Consider the following 18357-nt stretch of genomic DNA (forward strand, 5'->3'; position numbering starts at 1 on the left):
GCTGATCCAAATTTTAAATGCCTCAAGTTAATTAGGTTGTAATATTTCAAATTTCTCCACATCTCTTCCATTTTGTTTTTCATATATATTTATTAACTTTTTTTATTAGTAAATACCCATTAAAAAGGAATTTAAAAAAATAAAATTGAATCGAAGGAACTCTCTTATGGGTAGTTACAATCTGCCACCCGTGAATGCATCCTGGTCTCCAACTTTGGCAACTTTAAGACTTGTGGACTTCAACTCCCAGAATTCCTCAGCTTCCCATGCTGCAGGTTGGATAACCATGCTGGTTGGACTGAGGGATTCTGGGAGTTGAAGTCTAAATAAATAAGCCTTTCACGTTTCGTAGGTCGGCGATCACTGCTTTATGCTATTACGTCGCGAACAGGAGAAACGGATTTGTTTTGATTGCGCCTGCGCCACTTGAAACCTTTCCCGTCCCCGTTCCCCCCGCCAGGGCTGAGGGGAAAGGGGGGCGCGGCCTCCTTTAAAGCCTTCTCGCGCGAGCTGCGGCTGAGACAGCGGCGGGAGGGGGGCGGGGCCGAGTTCAGGGAGGGGGGGAGTGAGAACGCTCCGCGCGCGCGGTGGGCGGGGCGAGCGGAGCGTTGTGTATATCGGTCGGATGTCTCAGCGTTCCGAAAAGGCCCGGTCCGGCAGCACGTGGGGGGGACCACGACCGAGCGAAGCCCGCGGCGGGTTGGAAAGGGCTGGGCACGGGAGGGGGCTGCTTGGCACCGGGGAGGGGGAAGAAAGGTGGACGGCGAGCAGAGGTGGACAGCGGCCGCGACCAGCTGGGCAACAGCCGGCTCCACCGGACGCATTTCGTGAGTAGCGGATTTGACCGCTTTTTAAGGCGCTAGTCCTCATGCGGGGGGAGGGGGGCTTTCCGGAGAGTCCACCGCCGTGGGCGACAAGGGTTGCAGCCGCTTCCGGCGGATCGTATTAACCCCCTCAAACCGGGGGAGGGGGATTCCCCTTCCCCTCCTCCCGCGCGTAGGTTTGCAACTCCTCGTTGCTTGGCCCACCTGCCCGGAGCTCCGCTTGCTCCGCGGGGCAATAATTGGCAGGTCCCGTGGCCGACCGACCGCCCTCCCCTCCGGCTTGTATTATCTGACCTCCCTGGCTTGCCTTCGACTTTCAAGCGGCTCCCTCGGACACCGGAGTTCTAACGGACAGGGGGACTCCCCGCTTCCCTAGCAGAGAAACGGGGGGCTGTGGGGGAGACCCTCCTGTGGTACGGCGGTTCCCTCCGTCCCTTCTCCCCCGCTCCGTCCCTCCCTCCTCCCGCAAACTCTTGTCATTTACCCGTCCTTTCCTTTCCACGTGCCTTGCGCTTACTTGCACTTTTATGGCATTTTTCGAGGCGTCTGCCTCTGCCAAACGTGTTCCTTCCTGCCGCTTTATCCGGCGGGTGATACCTGCCCATATTATTATTATTATTATGGTTATCATTATTTTATTCACACACAAAACAGTGATACACAGCAAAACAGATTTATATGCTGGATTTCATATCACAGTAGCACAAGTCAAACACTTCCCAAGCGTCTAGGACTGTGATTATTATTATTATTATTATTATTATTATTATTATTATTATTATTATTATTATTATTTGTATGCCGCCCCTCTCCAAGGACTTATTATTATCTGCATATGCTTATTATTATTATTATTATTATTATTATTATTATTATTTGTATGCTGCCCCGAGTGCGGAGAGGGACGGCATACAAATCTAAATAAACATAAACATAAACAAACATTATTATTATTATTATTATTATTATTATTTGTATGCCGCCCCTCTCTGAGGACTTATTATCTGCTTATGCTTATGCTTATTATTATTATTGCTATTATTATTATCTGCTTCTTATTACTATTACTGTACTTTATTTATTTTATTTATTTGTTTTGCCGAGTACGTATTGGTGGTATATAGAGATATAATAATATTTATTTACATGATGCTAGTAAGAGAGAAACATTAGGACAAGGGACGGAAGGCACGTTGGTGCACTTATGCACGCCCCTTACTGACCTCTTAGGAATCGGGAGAGGTCAACAGTGGACAGTCTAAGGGTAAAGTTTTGGGAGTTAGGTGATGATACTACAGAGTCTGGTAGTGAGTTCCACGCATCAACTACTTGGTTACTAAAGTCATATTTCCTGCAGTCGAGTTTAGAGTGGTTTACTTTTATTTTTTTATTATTATTATTATTATTATTATTATTATTATTATTATTATCATCATCATCATTATCATTATCATCGTTATTATTATTCCATAGAACAATTAACCAGTGGAACAGCTTGCCTCCAGAAGTTGCAAATGCTACAATGTAGAGGTTTTTAAGGAGATGTTGGATAACCATCTGTCTGAAGTAGTGTAGGGTTTCCTGCCTAAGCAGGGGGTTGGACTTGAAGACCTCCAAGGTCCCTTCCAACTCTGTTGTTGTTGTTATTTTATTATTATTATTTTGCAGACTTGGCCTATTTGGTGCTTTTTTTCCTTTTTGCATTTGCGGGGTGCAAATTATGTTGGTGCTATACAAGTTTTCAGGTTCTGCCTAGGCAGGGTTCCCCTTTTGCCCGTGAGGAAAGTTGGAGGCTGTTAAAGGCCTTCTCTATAACTCTGGAAGACATACAAACCCCATAGCTGAATTCCCTCGGGATGTTAAGGAGTTCCGGCTTGGGAACTGAGGTTGATGTTTGTTTGATCTGTATGGGTCCTGCTTTTTTCAAAAGTCAAGGTTTCCTTGTTTAAAATTCAGATTTAGGAATGTAAGCCTTCCCCATGAGATCAGAAGTCTTCAAAAATGACAACTTTAAGGCTCATGGACTTCAACTCCCAGAATTCTCCAGCCAGCATTGCTGGCTGGAGAATTCTGGGAGTTGAAGTCCACGAGCCTTAAAGTTGCCAAGTTTGGCATTAAGGCGACAAACCAACCTGGCTTGCACGTTTTGAGAGTTGTAACAAATCTGGTGCAGGGAGGCTGTGGCATATTGGAAAGGCCTCAGAACATGTGTTACCAATCAACTAAGGAGTATAATTTGCTGCTTAGCATGTGTTTTTAAAAGGCTCCCCCTCCGTTTCTTAGTTTTTCCAGGGAAGGCCTACTGTAAACTTAATGTTGGCTTATTCCGCAGGGCTGTTGCGTGGGGGAAGAGTTGTCAAGGGATGTACAAAAGCTGGTTGATAGGGGAACTCAACCTGATGTTAATGAACTTAATGAGTGACTTAATGAACTCAATCTGTATAGTCTGGAGGACAGAAGGGACATGATCGAAACATTTAAATATGTTAAAGGGTTAAATAAGGTTCAGGAGGGAAGTGTTTTTAATAGGAAAGTGCACACAAGAACAATGGGACACAATCTGAGGTTAGTTGGGGGAAAGATCAAAAGCAACGTGAGAAAATATTATTTTACTGAAAGAGTACAAACAAAGAGTACAAACTTCCAGCAGACATGGTTGGTAAATCCACAGCAACTGAATTTAAACATGCCTGAGATAAACATATATCCATCCTAAGATAAAATACAGGAAATGGTATAAGGGCAGACTAGATGGACCAGGAGGTCTTTTTCTGCCATCAATCTTCTATGTTTCTATGATGTGAGGTGAATAGCAGGACTGAGGAATGCAATGAGAGTTGGAAAACTTTCTGCATGTAAACTATCTCCGCTTGGGAAGAAACGCACGTGGGCATGGCTGTGCATAATGCTAGAGTTCACCAGAGGTGTGCTAATTACTCTGAGTAAAGGCCACTCCCTGGTTTGTTCTTTCAAGGCATGGGCTAGAATTGCATTTGAAAGATACCCAGACGTTTGCAAGCTGCTTAATTCGTGTCTGAAATGTATAATTTTAGGGAGCGTTTGTGTTTGGGTTGATGTCCTTGCAAAAAACCCCACCGAGGTCCTTTTGTTTCAGTCCAACTGCAGTTAAATTGCCCTTTGCCCCCATCTTAAAGTTACAAGCCGCCTGGGCGCCGAGAAAGCTAAAACTGCCTTTTGCAACAAGGTCACGCACACCACTTTGTCGGTTTCTCTTTCAAGAGCTAGAAAGAAGGCGGGCCCTGGGTCCTCCAGGCCAGGCCTACTTCGCTCTTGGCTCCCCCAAATCATCCCGCGCGAGTGGGATTCCGTGGTGGGTAGAGGTCACCCTTCTCCATGCCAGCTTGGTTCCTCTCTTTCTCTCATGCAAGCCTGGGGGCTGAGCCGTTTCCTTTTGGAGCGCCCGTCAGTTTTGCCATGTGCCTACTTCGTCTTGCAAGGGCACAGCGGTGACGTGGAGGAGGAGGGGGGGCCGAGGGGAGGAGAGGAAATCCTCCGTTTGGCTGAGCAAGTTCTGCTTTGCTAATCCCCCTCCCTCTTCCCCCTTTAAATGAACTCGTAGTAAAAAAAACAACAGTTGCATTGGCGGATTTGATTAAGTCTTAACCATGCGCCTGCTCGCTCTCTAGGGTGTGCAAAGAGCAAGGTTCCTTTAAGACCATGTTTGAAGGGTTGTGCTAACCAATGGTGCTTTGGTATTCCTCCCCCCAGCCCCCACACCTGCAGGTGTGTTCAATGTGCATATTTTAATCACCTGCTAGTAGGCAGGGCTCAATGGTGATTATTTGTTTTCCCAGGCTTTATGGAGAATAATACCATTGGTAGAAAGAAATTCTGGGTGTTGATTCGCCTGCTGAGTTCATATATTCTGCTAATCCAGGGTTTGTGGAGGCATCTGGTGTGTTTCCTCCATCATCTTAGGGGTCAAATTGCAGTGGCTAGGTTCATATAATGTGTATTACAGTGTTCCCTTGATTTTCGCGGGTTCAAACTTCGCGAATAGCCTATACCACGGTTTTTCAAAAAATATTAATTAAAAAATACTTTGCGGTTTTTTCCTATACCACGGTTTTTCCCACCCGATGACGTCATATGTCATCGCCAAACTAATAATTTTTGCAAATAAATAACAAAAAAATAATAATTATTATTGTTAATAAATAATTATGTTTATAAATATCAGGATCACTAAGTGTCTTATTCAATGGTGAGTACCAGTAATAATGGTGAGTAAATGGTTGCTAAGGGAATGGTAAATGGTAATTTAAGGGTTTAAAGTGTTAAGGGATGGTTTGTGATACTGTCCATAGCCAAAAAATGGTGTATTTACTTCTGCATCTCTACTTTGCGGAAATTCGACTTTTGCGGGCGGTCTCGGAACGCATCCCCCGCGGAAATCGAGGGAACCCTGTAGACCAAAATAAACCACATTGTCTTATAGTAGCGTATGTGAAGCAAGCTTCTGGGCCAAACTTAGCATGTATGTTTAAACATGCAACGTGTTTATTTTTTCATCATCTATTCTGTCTGTAGTACCCACTTCACATTAACCCTTCACATCAACCACGTTGACTTGATTGAAACATAGTTTACTGGCCCAAAGGAATCTATTTTAGAATTACGTTGGCCGGGGTCAAATCCACACTGTAACCACTATTCTAGACACCTGAAAGACAGGATCTCTAAAAGACAGTTGCTCTTACACAGTGTGAATATTCAAAATGTTTCTGCTCTCTAATTTTCCACCTGTCCACGCACTTTTCATCTAACTGATTGCCATTTTACAGATTGTGGGAGAAGATTTGAGGTCATTGACGCCAATAAAAAGTTAGTAGGCAAACTCTGATAGTTACAACAGCGTACTATGTTTGGCTTATTATCATTTTAGACTATAAATTATTCAATTTTACAGAGTGAGGATACATTTAAGACTGATAACCAGGAAGGGCAGAGTTGTTTCAGGATTTGGATAATATTTTTATCGGCTTTGGTTTCAAATCCATGTAAGGATTTGAACTTAGGTTTCCAATTTGAGCTATTCACGAATCCACTATACAAAAGTGCTCTTCCTGACTGAGGAATTATGGGAGTTGAAGTCCATAAAATTTGGAAATATTTGCACTATAACATGTCAGTTTACATTATTTTGGGGGGAGGGCTGTTGAGTTTTTGAATATTGGTTTTATGATTTATGTTCTGGTTTTAACCTTTGATTGCAGGTGTATTAGATGATTAAATATATTTGGAAATAATTTTGGTTGTCAGTGGTTGCAGACCTGTGTCTGACATTGTGACTGTTTATGTTTACATCTTGTCTTAGGCTTGTGAGCAAAAGGCAGCAAAGCCATTTCCCCAACTAGGCAGAAACACTTTCGTGGGTTTTAATCTTCCTTCTCTGGTGTAAGGATTGCGCAGGTGATGTTAGAGCAGCTGACCAATCAGAATTGGAGACCCTGGAATGCTGAGGCTATTTTCTGAGTTGAGATTAATCCCGGGATATGTTGTGGTTAGCTCTGGCCCAGCTCCTGCCCCAAGGAATGTGCAGGTGGATGTGGGGAAGACATCCACATGCCGCAGGCCTGATTTGCTCCTGATGGAATCTGACGATGAAGCCTCCTCTGACCAAGGCAGCATGAGTGACATGGAAGAGGGGAGTTTGACAGACAGCCCAGGAGGGGATCACTCATCAGTATCATCCTTGGATTCTGAACAAGAATTAATGACACATACACGCATGCGTAGATTGATGCATAGGAGACAACAACTGAAGGATTATTACAAGAGAAAATGAGGTCACCTGTGTTTGGGTGGGGCTCCAGTAATTAGTGCTACAGATAAAAGTGCAGCTTGGTGTTTTAGCCTCATTGGCAGTTTATCTGATTCATTGTTTCATCAAGATAGTGGTTTTTGCTCTTCTGGATTGTGTCTGTGGACTCTCTGGACTTTAGAATTGGACTCAATTTCCCAGTTTTTGGTGAGCAATTGGATTGCATTTAAACTGTGCCTTATGTGTACCAGTAATTAGGGCTGCTGCTATAAATAGCAGCATGTGGGTTTGGTGGTTGTGAAAGAGTATCTGATCGCAGTTCTTCAGGAATCGTGTGTTGCTGTTTTCTGGACTTTGTGTGTGTCTGTGTCTGTCTGTCTGTCTGTCTGACTTCCTTGGAAGAAGAAGAGGTGTGAAGTTTCTTCACAGCTGCTAGCTAAGTACTTAATGACTGCTTAAGGGAAATTGTACAGACTACCTTGTTTTGGGACGAGTGCTCTTTGCAATACAAAAAGAGTGCTTAGTTTATTTTGAATTTTGTGATAAAGAACATTGTTTTGAATTTTCAAACGTGTGTGTGTGTGTCTGAAATTTGTACCCTTGAATTTTCAGGAGGCTCCTACCAGAGAGCCCGGCAGAACAGGATAGGACCAGGAAGATAGTGGTTGGAGAGAAAAATCACATTTCTTCTTTAGTTTTGTATTAATAGACCCCTTGGTGCTCTTTGAGCTTGGTTGTTTTCTTGCAGATATTTCATTACCCAACTAGGTAACAACATCAGTGTTAGAAGGAATAATAATAATAATAATAATAATAATAATAATAATTATTATTATTATTATTATTATTTATTAGATTTGTATGCCGCCCCTCTTCGAAGACTCGGAGTAGAGGAAGTGGGATTTGTTCCCGTTTACATACAAATACAGTAGTCCCTCGCTATACTGCGCTTCACCTACTGCGGCTTCACTTCATCGCGGGTTTCTGAGGAAGTCGGTCAGCAGATTTAAACAGCCCGCCGAACTCGATCGGCAGGTTTAAAAAAAAAAAATCTAAAATTGTAAATACTGTATTTAAATATTGTATCTAAAATAAATACTGTGTGGGAAGGGTTTATAAACGCTTAAAACAATGAAAACTTACCAAACAATTACAATATAAATACTTAAATAAGTACTATCAGTCGATAAATTCCCCATCGCGGATTTCACCTATCGCGGCCAGGTCTGGAACGTAACACCAGCGATAGGTGAGGGACTGCTGTAGCTTACTCTGTCAGTATTGGTGCATGTTGTTTTCTTATTTTAGAGTTCCTTGATAAATCTGTTACTTATTATTTGATGGTTTATCAGAGTGGGTAGTTCTTTGTTTGGGGTATTGGGTATTTTGTAAATAGGTCCGCCAGTGAAACCAAGAAGCTGGCAAAGAGATCCATACGTGGACCTCTCTTCTAACACATTCACTCAGCTAATTTGCAGTTTATCTGTCTGAGATAGGGAGAAAGTGACTTTGATTCACCTTGGACAAGGGCGGGTACGCGTGTGTGTTTTGTTGACTTGCAAAGACATGTGGGAAGTTGTGGCCAGTGAGCCACATGTCTTCCCCCTGGTCCAGATGGCTGCAGTCTTGACTCCCTTCTGCTAAAAACGGACACCCAGTAGCCAAGATAACCATCTGCTCCACCAAACAATTCTTTAGCCTCTGGGGCAAAGGCTATCAGTAAATAAAAATTAAAATAAAAATTACCCCAGCGCTCTGCAGCTCAGACGGGGTGGAAAAGTTTATTTTGTAAAACATGATTCAGTGCGTGTTGGTTCTTGGCTGACTCTTGTTCTCATTTGTAATCTCAAGTCTGGACCGAGTTATGTCCTAGTGTGCCAACATGCGGGATTCTGTGACTTGTAGAAAGGATAATTCCCTGGCCGCTGGATTTTCTGCTAAGAAATCTTAATTTTTATTGGTTATATATATATTAACCTATCCATACTGCTGCATTCCACGGCAGAGGGGTGGCATACAAATCTAATTAATAATAATAATAATTAATAATAATAATAATAATAGTTGGGGGAAAGATCAAAAGCAATGTGAGAAAATATTATTTCACTGAAAGAGTAGTAGATCCTTGGAACAAACTTCCAGCAGACGTGGTTGGTAAATCCACAGTAACTGAATTTAAACATGCCTGGGATAAACATATATCCATTGTAAGATAAAATACAGGAAATAGTATAAGGGCAGACTAGATGGACCATGAGGTCTTTTTCTGCCATCAGTCTTCTATGTTTCTATAATAATTCCAGCCGGTTCAGAGGACAGTAGTCCTCAGCTTAACGTCCATTTGCTTAGAAACCATTCAAAGTTACACAGCATTGAAAAAAGCATAGTTGGTTACCCCGAGGTAAACTAAGCAGCCAATGCATTTGACAAATAAAATACAAAAAATTTCACACTGGTGGCTGTTGCAGCTTTCCCGTGGTCACGTGATCAAAATCCAGACGCTTGGCAACTGACATATTTATGACGGTTGCAGTGTCCCGGGGTCACGCGATCCCCTTTTGCGGCCTTCTGACAAGCAAAGCCAGATTCACTTAGCAACCAAGTTACTAACTTGACTTAGCTGCAAGTGATTCACTTAACAACTGTGGCAAGAACAGTTATAAAATGAAGCAAATTTCACTTAGTAGCTGTCTTGCTTAGCAATGGAAGTGTTGGCCTCAGTTGTGGTTGTAAGTCGAGGACAACCTGTAGTGTAATATTTCGTAAAAGGAGTTAAGACCCAAATAACAACATTGGAATAATAGTTCCATCCACTGGGGCAGGGCCAAATGTGACATCCTCTAAATCAATGATGGTGAACCTACGGCACAGGTGCCACAGGGGGCACGCGGAGCCATATCTACTGGCCTGCGAGCAGTTGATTTATTTATTAGATTTGTATTTATTGTCCTTGCTCAGCTCCAACATGCATGTGTGTGCTGGCCAGCTGATTTTTGGCTTGCACAGAGGCTCTGGGAGGGCGTTTTTGGCTTCCAGGGGGATGGGAGAGGGCGTTTTTAGCCTCCAGGGAAGCCTTTGGAGCCTGGGGAGGGCAAAACACGAGCCTATTGGGCCCACCAGAAGTTGGGAAACAGGCTGTTTCCGTCCTCCAGAGGGCCTCCTGGGGGCAGAGGAAGCTGTTTTCGCCCTACCCAAGCATTGAATTATGGGTGTGGGCACTCGAGCATGCATGATAGCACGCACCCATGCTCTTTCGGCACCCAAGGGAAAAAAAGTTCGTCATTACTACTCTAAATGCTGTATCCCAGATAGAACTTGTGAGGAGTCAACCAGAAGAATGTCTGTCTGTTGCTACAAGCCAAGTTGTCGTTTTTCGCGGGGGATGCGTTCCAAGGCCACTTGTGAAAAATGGATTTCTATGAAGTAGGCGAAAGATATTTTTTTATGTATTTAACGAGTATTTGGACTTTTAAAACCCACCCTTTGCATTAAACACTCATTCTATAACGTTTCTCAGCTGGAACCACATGATGTGATATCCTACTAGTTTCTTTAATAGAGTACAGTGGTACTGTAGAAGAATTTTATGAATTTTTAATGAATTTAAAATTTTCTATGGATTTAAGCCTCCTTTGAAAACCCGTGAAGTAGTGAATGCGCAAAAGATGAACCGTGCAGTAGCGAGGGATTACTGTATATTTATTCGTCACTGCAAATGGAGTTCAATGGGACACAGGACTTCCGTTGTCCTCTTTTGATCTTCTGGATAGACAGATCCTCTCTTTTATTTACATCTGAATCCGACTCATGACAAAATTGAACGGGTCCAAAGACGGGCTACAAGAATGGTGGAAGGTCTTAAGCATAAAACGTATCAGAAAAGACTTCATGGACTCAATCTGTATAGTCTGGAGGACAGAAGGAAAAGGGGGGACATGATCGAAACATTTAAATATGTTAAAGGGTTAAATAAGGTCCAGGAGGGAAGTGTTTTTAATAGGAAAGTGAACACAAGAACAAGGGGGCACAATCTGAAGTTAGTTGGGGGAAAGATCAAAAGCAACATGAGAAAATATTATTTTACTGAAAGAGTAGTAGATCCTTGGAACAAACTTCCAGCAGACGTGGTAGATAAATCCACAGTAACTGAATTTAAACATGCCTGGGATAAACATATATCCATCCTAAGATAAAATACAGAAAATAGTATAAGGGCAGTCTAGATGGACCATGAGGTCTTTTTCTGCCGTCCGACTTCTATGTTTCTAGTGGACAAGGTTGAAACAATACAATAAGTCAGGATGTCTTGCTGAGGAATTCTGCAAGTTGAAATCCACACTCGTAAAGTTGCCAAGCTTAAGAAACATTGCAGTAAACCATTGTGTGATTTAATTTAGCTAAAATGGGAAATGCTGGTTAAAATTTAGGGCAGGAATTCCTTGGTCTGTTTTGTGCATGTTCTCCTTCCTTGCAGAATCCTAGACGGGCAATTACATTGTCTGATTAATGCTTCCTCGATTGCACTATTACAATTATTGTAATACACTCTTGAAAGTTAGGTTTTATGCAACGTGCTTCCCTCCGTATACTAGACTCAAAGTTGCACAATGTGCTTATCCTCTGTTATCCACTGTTAACATTACTGTGGTTTACACAACCAGATTTTTTCGGCTTCCCAGAACATGCCGAATCTTAAAATAGCCATGTGGATTGAGTTTGCACAGCACAGGGATTTTGTGGTTAAACCGTACTATGGTTTGTTCCATGTGGGAGTGGCGTATTGTATGAACTTCCTACAGTCAACGCTAGTTAAGGAAATCATGCCATGGTACCCTGTTTCCCCGATAGTAAGACACCCCCGATTGTAAGACGTATCGGGGGTTTCAGGGGGGTCGGCTAATATAAGCCGTACCCCGAAAGTAAGACATATGTCTTACTTTCGGGGAAACACGGGGGTATTGCCGCCTGCCTCTCATCTAGCTGCGCGCCGCCTCCTGCCCACGTCCGCACCGTCCCCCTCTCCATACGTCGCCGCGTCTGCCACCTCCCTCTGATCTTAATGAGCGCCGCCTCCTGCCCACTTCCGCGCCGCCCCCCCTCCATACGTCACCACGCCGTCCCCTGCACTTGTCACTGCCGCCTCCTGCTTAAAATACGGTAATGCACACAGTATTAATCATACATCAGTAAAACATACACACTGGCATACTGGGGTATCATCTGCTGTTTTGTGGTGAATACAATACTGTTCAGGTTGTTAATAAATGTTAATTTTATGGTTAAAACAAAAAATTCGACAATTTTTTTCCAATATAAGACATACCCCAAAAGTAAGACATAGTGGGGCTTTTGGGGATAAAAAGAAAGTAAGACACTGTCTTACTTTCGGGGAAAGACGGTATATGGCAGTGTTTCCCAACCTTGGCCACTTGAAGATATCTGGACTTCAACTCCCAGAATTCCCCACCCAGCATTCGCTGGCTGGGGAATTCTGGGAGTTGAAGTCCAGATATCTCCAAGTGGCCAAGGTTGGGAAACACTGGTATATGGTATGAAAATGCAAATTTGGTTTGCATTAAGTTTTTAATCTATTATGATCTCAACAGATAAGGCTAAGCCCTTTCCCCTGCCAGCTTCATAATGCAAAAAAGCATACAAAAGTCCGAAATACTTTAATCAGTTTATCTGTTAATTACTACTCATGATTTTTTTGGCAACGTTAACGGCCTTGTTTTTTTTGCACTGGAAAGGAAAGAGAAATAAAATCTGTATGTTGTAGTTCAAAGTTACATTTTTAAAGGGTGTCTTAAAGTTGAATGCCAGGTTTTTTTGGCGAGAAAGGAGAGGGAAAGAATTCCCCCCTCCTAAAATAAACTCTATTCCATAATATTTTTCATTATATTTTTCCACTGGATGTTCTCATTTTTAGAAATACACAATTTTGTAAGACGTAGTTTTAATAGGATGTATCAGTGCTGTGCAAAACAGATAAATAGCAGCTCTCGAAACTAGAAGTACAATGTACAGCCTTTTTTTCAAGCAGGTGTTTAAACGAATCCACCGGAAAAGTGCAAAACATAGATTTTTTTTTAGGCATGTTCAATACACAAGCAGTATCTCTGGTTTTAAATTTGACGTGGAGGGGAAAAAATAGAAACATGTCTAGTGGATATGTCTAAAATTGTTTGTAGCTATTTCAGAAAAGAATAGTTTCCAAATGGGTGAGCAGTGTGGTCGGGCAGTAGGAAAAGCAAGTAGGATGCTTGGCTGCATAGCTAGAGGTATAACAAGCAGGAAGAGGAAGATTGTGATCCCCTTATATAGAGCGCTGGTGAGACCACATTTGGAATACTGTGTTCAGTTCTGGAGACCTCACCTACAAAAAGATATTGACAAAATTGAACGGGTCCAAAGACGGGCTACAAGAATGGTGGAAGGTCTCAGTAAAATAAATCTGAAGTTAGTTTGGGGAAAGATCAAAAGCAACATGAGAAAATATTATTTCACTGAAAGAGTAGTAGATCCTTGGAACAAACTTCCAGCAGACGTGGTTGGTAAATCCACAGTAACTGAATGTAAACATGCCTGGGATAAACATAGATCCATCCTAAGATAAAATACAGGAAATAGTATAAGGGCAGACTAGATGGACCATGAGGTCTTTTTCTGCCGTCAGTCTTCTATGTTTCTATGTTTCCAAACATTGAATTGTTTTTAGTGTACAAATAATCCACCTTGTCATTGCAATTCGATATTTATTTTATTTATTTATATTCTGTCTTTTTACAAATAACTCAAGACGGCGAACATGTCCACATACTACCTCCTCCTATTTTCCCTACAACAACAACCCTGTGAGGGGATTTGGGCTGAGAGGGAGTGACTAGCCCAAGGTCGTCCAGCCGGCTTTCATGCTAAGGTAGGACTAGAATTCAGGATCAACTTTCTATCCTGATGACTTAACCACTAGACCAATCTGGCTGTCTTAAACATTATATTACACATACATGCCTAATTTGAGTATGAGGTACAACTCTTTAATCTTGATATGTCCTTGTTTTCTTGGTCACGATAATATTTTGCATTGGCTGCCGATCAGTTTCCGGTCACAATTCAAAGTGTTGGTCATGACCTTTAAAAGCCCTACATGGCATTGGACCAGATTACCTCTGGAACCGCCTGCTACCACACGAATCCCAGCAACTGATAAGGTCCCACAGAGTTGGCCTTCTCCGGGTCCCGTCGACTAAACAATGTCGTTTAGCGGGCCCCAGGGGAAGAGCCTTCTCTGTGGCAGCCCCGGCCCTCTGGAACCAACTCCCCCCGGAGATTAGAACTGCCCCCACCCTCCCTGTCTTTCGCAAACTACTCAAGACTCAATACCGCCAGGCATGGGGGAGTTGAGATAGCCCTTCCCCCTAGGCCATTACAAGTTATGCATGGTATGTTTGTATGTTTGGTTTTACAATAGGGGTTTTTAGTTGTTTTTTATTATTGGATTGTACATGTTGTGTTTATTATTGTTGTTAGCCGCCCCGAGTCTACGGAGAGGGGCAGCATACAAATCCAATAAATTATTATTATTATTATTATTATTATTATTATTATTATTATTATTATTATTATTTTATATGGAGGGGTTTTTTTTAAATAAAAACTTTCAGTTCAGTTAATTTTGACTACCAGTGAAACCTATGATGTGTTGATTTGGTTTAGTTGATTTGTAAGGCTGATTGGATCTTGGCTGATTTTTCAAACAGCAGAAGCACTTCAAAATTTTGAAGCGAATCCTCTTAACAGCAAACATTTGGTCATTAATGGATGGTGCCGAGCAGCCGTTTTTTATTTGATTTGGTTTATCAATTTATATAAAAAAAATAATGTTCATTGTAAACAGTTTTGAATTTTGAAACTGGACATCCTTTAAGTTAACTCTTATTCTTGGCTTTGTAGAAGTTTAATAAATATCCATCTTCTCCCAGTGTCTTTCGAGAGGAAGGAGTTTGACTACAGTTCCCATTACCCCCAGCCAGCTGAGTTAATACTCGGTGACAAAGCATGCAAGAGCTTTATGGTTTTGCAGCCTGGTGAGGCTGTGTGTCTTTATTGGTGATGTAAGGTTTAAAATTACAACAAAGAAGGAATGATGTCAGCAAAACACTGTTTTGTCCAGAAAAGTTGATGATGTTTTCAGGTGTTTGAAGGCTCAGCTTTTGGTGGTGCTGACAGCTTAGCAAACTTGTCTTATTTTATTTCTGCACAGGGCTTAGAGTCTGCTGTAGTCAATGGAGTGGTGTGTATAATTTGGATTAAAACAGATATTAGGAGGTGGTGCATTGGCTCAGAGGTTCATCATATTCATTTTTTTGCATTTCTAATTCTAACTTTTTAAATTCATCTTCCAGCCCTTGATATTGTAATTTCTTCTCTTTCTTCTTTTTGGCCATGTAGGAAATTGTTAACCCACGTATATATGCCTTTGTTGTATCCCAAAGGTTTTGTGGGGTAGTGTCCTCATTCTTGTTTATTTTTAAAAGGACATCTAATTCTTTCTCTATCCATTCTTTATATTCGGGGTCACGTAAAATGTTTCTATTCATTGACCAGCTGTTTGCTTTTCTTTTGCCTTTCCAGTATATTACTAAAGGGTTCTGATCTGCCCAGCTATTAGTTTCAATCTCAATGTCTCTGATCTTTTCCATCGTATGTGCTGGTGCCCAAGCCATATCAATCCTAGACCAAGTTTTATGAGGATTAGAATAAGTCTTCGGAGAGGGGCGGCATACAAATCTAAGTAATAAATAAATAAAAATAAATAAAAAGTGTATTGTTTGTTTTGTGGGTGGCATTCACGCCATACAGTGATCCCTCGATTTTCGCGGGGGTTACGTTCCAAGACCTCCCGTGAAAATTGATTTTCCGCGATATAGCGGCGCGGAAGTAAAATACCATCTGCGCATGCGCAAGGCCGCGCAAGGGCTTGAAGTTGGGGGCGGGGAGCGACGAAAGTGCGGAAGCCGACAAAGATTGCTTTGAATGTCGGCTGTCCCCGCGCCCCCAGCGCTTCCGGCGCCCTCGCCGCTACCGCCCGCAGCTCGCCGCTACCGCCCCTCTCACCGCCGAGTCCTCCTGCAGCAGCGCTGGCGGCCACCGTTCCCCGTAAGCACCCGCTCGCCGCTACCGCCCCTCTCACCGCCGAGTCCTCCTGCAGCAGCGCTGGCGGCCACCGTTCCCCGTAAGCACCCGCCCGCCGGTCGCCCGCTCGCTGCTACCGCCCCTCTCACCGCCGAGTCCTCCTGCAGCAGCGCTGGCGGCCACCGTTCCCCGTAAGCACCCGCTCGCCGCTACCGCCCCTCTCACCGCCGAGTCCTCCTGCAGCAGCGCTGGCGGCCATCGTTTCCCGTAAGCACCCGCTCGCCCGCTCGCCGCTACCGCCCCTCTCACCGCCGAGTCCTCCTGCAGCAGCGCTGGCGGCCACCATTCCCCGTAAGCACCCGCCTGCCCGCCGGTCGCCCGCTCGCCGCTACCGCCCTCTCACCGCCGAGTCCTCCTGCTCGCCCGCTCACCCGCCGCTCAAGAGCAAGAGGGGGAGAGATAGAGAAAGAGAGAGAAGGAAAGAAAGAGATGAGAGAGGGAGGAAGAGAGTGTGAGAGAGAAAGAAAGAGAGAGAGAGAGAGAGAAGAGTGGAAGGAAGAGAGAGAGAAATGATAGAAAAAAGGGGAGAAAAAAAGAGAAATGAGAAAATGATTGAAGCAGAGAATGACAGGAAAGAAAAAGAGACAGAGAAGTGACTCTTGGTGATGACGTATGACGTCATCGGGTGGGAAAAACCGTGGTATAGCAAAAAAACCGTGGAGTATTTTTAAATTATTATTTTGTGAAAAACCGTGGTATAGCGTTTCGCGAAAATCGAGACCGCGAAAATCGAGGGATCACTGTATATCTTTTAATAACAATTCTGTACTCATTTTCCAAAATGTTGTGAGTAAGATTACCTTTTTTTCTTCTCCTTTCCCCCCCCTGTATAATCCATATGGATTATATAGGCTCAGAGGTTAAGACACTGGACTTTGTTGGTTGGAAAGCTGGCAGTCCAGGTTTGAAACCCAGTTGAGTTCCTCTTCTTATCTCAGCTCCTGCCAACCTAGCAGTTCGAAAGCATGCGAATACAGTGTATACAGTATATGTGGTACATTGCTCAACAGAAGTAACTGTGAGAGGGATCTTGGAGTCCTAGTGGATAACCATTTAAATATGAGCCAGCAGTGAGCAGCAGCTGCCAAAAAAGCCAACACAGTTCTAGGCTGCATCAACAGAGATAGAATCAAGATCACGTGAAGTGTTAATACTACTTTATAAGGCCTTGGTAAGGCCACACTTGGAATACAGCGATCCCTCGTTTTTTGTAGGAGATGCGTTCTAAAACTACCCGCGAAAAATGAATTTCCGCAAAGTAGAGGAAAGATTTTTTAAAAATGTATTTAACGAGTATTTGGACTTTTAAAACCCTCCCTGTATTCTTAACAATCCACCGCTGCTGACCGCTGAGAGAGACCAGCTTCTCCGGAGAGGGGCGGCATACAAATCCAATAAATAATAATAATAATAATAATAATAATAATAATAATAATAATAATAATAATTAGGGGACTGGAGGCTAAAACATATGAAGAACGGTTGCAAGAACTGGGTACGTCTCGTTTAATGAAAAGAAGGACCAGGGGAGACATGATAGCAGTGTTCCAAAATTTCAGGGGTTGCCACAAAGAAGAGGGAGTCAGATTTTATCCAAAGTACCTGAGGGTTGAACAAGAAGCAATGGGTGGAAACTAAAGAAGGAGAGAAGTAACTTAAAACTAAGGAAACATTTCTTTGACAGTCAGAACAATTAACCAGTGGAACAGCTTGCCTCCAGAAGTTGTGAATGCTACAACACTAGACGTTTTTAAGAAGATGTTGGATAACCATCTGTCTGAAGTAGTGAAGGGTTTCCTGCCTAAGCAGGGATTGGACTAGAAGACCTCCAAGGTCCCTTCGAACTCTGTTGTTGTTAATTGCGAGTAGATAAATAGGTACCACTTTGGTGGGAAGGTAACAGTGCTTCATTACATCATGTTGGCCATATGGCTATGGAAATATGCTGACTCGGTGGCCTTGAAATGGAGATGATAGAAACATAGAAACATAAAAGACTGATAGCAGAAAAAGACCTCATGGTCCATCTAGTCTGCCCTTATACTATTTTCTGTATTTTATCTTAGGATGGATATATGTTTATCCCAGGCATGTTTAAATTCAGTTACTGTATATTTATCTACCACGTCTGCTGGAAGTTTGTTCCAAGGATCTACTACTCTTTCAGTAAAATAATATTTTCTCATGTTGCTTTTGATCTTTCCCCCAACTAACTTCAGATTGTGTCCCCTTGTTCTTGTGTTCACTTTCCTATTAAAAACACTTCCCTCCTGGACCTTATTTAACCCTTTAACATATTTACATGTTTCGATCACGTCCCCCCTTTCCCTTCTGATCCGCACCATCTGTAGTTGGCAGCATCTAAGACAGTAAAACCTGCAAGGACTCCTTTACCTTTTTTTAGAAAAAAAAGAGTAAAACAAATGCTTTGCGGTTCATCTTTTACGGATTCTCTACTTCACAGGTTTTCCAAGGGGGCTTAAATCCATTCAATCCATTGAAAATTTTAAATCTATTGAAATCCATAAAATTCTTCTACAGTACTACTGTACT

The 18357-nt window shown here is 42.7% G+C and overlaps 1 protein-coding gene across 2 annotated transcripts in view; it reads left to right on the top strand.

Moving 5' to 3' along the window:
• The first annotated feature begins 517 nt into the window (after positions 1–517).
• Positions 518–18357, top strand: part of AKAP1 (A-kinase anchoring protein 1) — a 93635-nt gene continuing 75795 nt past the window's right edge. Inside the window, exons 1-2 of one of the 2 annotated variants that reach the window (XM_070735263.1) lie at positions 519–827; positions 13409–13528. The gene's annotated coding sequence lies outside the window, so the exon portion shown is untranslated. Of the gene's footprint in view, positions 828–13408; positions 13529–18357 lie in introns of both variants that reach the window. The other variant, XM_070735261.1, reaches the window with a different exon arrangement.

This window comes from Erythrolamprus reginae, chromosome 1 (assembly GCF_031021105.1).
Source record: "Erythrolamprus reginae isolate rEryReg1 chromosome 1, rEryReg1.hap1, whole genome shotgun sequence".
NCBI lineage: Eukaryota > Metazoa > Chordata > Lepidosauria > Squamata > Dipsadidae > Erythrolamprus > Erythrolamprus reginae.